Source organism: Theobroma umbraticum, unplaced genomic scaffold (genome assembly GCF_002168275.2).
Source record: "Theobroma umbraticum cultivar Fairchild unplaced genomic scaffold, ASM216827v3 scaffold_4.1, whole genome shotgun sequence".
NCBI classification, from domain to species: Eukaryota; Viridiplantae; Streptophyta; class Magnoliopsida; order Malvales; family Malvaceae; genus Theobroma; species Theobroma umbraticum.
The window spans coordinates 726,816-728,109 of record NW_018397258.1 but is presented as its reverse complement, the minus strand read 5'-3'; the positions used below and the strand labels follow the sequence as shown (position 1 = coordinate 728,109).

The window sequence follows — 1,294 nt, the reverse complement described above, 5'->3', positions numbered from 1 at the left end:
ATACAAGTATGTAATCCAAAGAAGCCCAAGAAAATGTCAACCTTTGGATACTATCCATAAATGGAACAAAAAACTTTAGCAAACAATTCAACCTTGCCATGAATCTGTGATCTGCAAACCTATGTTTGCTTGAAGATTCAGGGGAAATAGACAGGTTTCTTCTCCCTCAATTCGTTCAATTTTGCAATATGCGTTGTCAAGTTGTTCTTATGGCCTGCTTGTCTACAGCATGTCCAGATTTGAAGCTGAGTTCAGTGTAATTGCAGACTCAGAGATGAATCCTTTTCCATTTATGGAGATTAGGGAATTCCATCGGTGTAGAAAAGATGCCATGTTGTTAATTGAGCTTGATGAATTATGATTAGACCGACATAAATCAAACTTTGGAGTGATTACAAATAGATGATCATATACCCTTTAAGGACAAATTAATTAACACAAACTTAATTATTCCTTCAATTATATGACAAAAAATGAATGTTGTTACCATAGAAAAAGCTATGCTACCTATTCTTCTATGACCAAAATTACTATGACAATTCGTAACGGAACTTCAATAATTGATGCATCTATTTTTTATTTAAAAAAATAAAGTCAAATTTTTTTAGATAATAAAAAAATTATAGAGACATTTGAATCTCCATCTGCTGAACATTTGAATGAAATTTCAGATAAAATAAAGTACAATAACTATTATTGTCGAAATAAATCAAAATTTGATAGATTCACGATATATGAAACAAACACATACTTTCTTTTATATATGGAACATACAAAATTACACACTTTATTTACTTATTATACAAACTTAATTTTACATTACTTAGGAAGACAAACTCACACATACTGGTATTAATTTGGTACAAAACTATTTTTAATTATTTATTTTTCCAAGATTTTTTTTCTATTTTTAATCTTTTCATGAGAAATTAACCGGCAAATCTTGGATACATACCCTATGTCCACATCCCGTAAATATATATAAAGAGCATGAGTTGTGAGTTGTTCATGCTCCCAACTTCTAGGAGTTGAGAGTGAAAGCCATCCACCTACGGTTGTGCTTGCTGGGTCTGGTCTTTCGGGGGCTCTGCTGTCTTGTTCCTAGGTCTGGCAAATGCCTGGATCAAGCATGGAGGCTCAGGTCCCCTGTTTTTCAACTTAACCAACAGCTGGATCAAGCACCGCAAAATTAAAGGCGCAGCAGCTGTGATCAAGGCGAGTCGAAACGTTTCTTCATCCGGGGTAACAGCAAAGATTGCAGATCCATAAGTTATAATCATTGAAACGCAAGCAA

The 1,294-nt window shown here is 33.8% G+C and overlaps 1 pseudogene; it reads right to left on the bottom strand.

The window, feature by feature from the left end:
• Positions 1-733: 733 nt before the first annotated feature.
• The window catches only part of LOC149527334 (uncharacterized), a 962-nt pseudogene continuing 401 nt past the window's right edge, over positions 734-1,294 (bottom strand).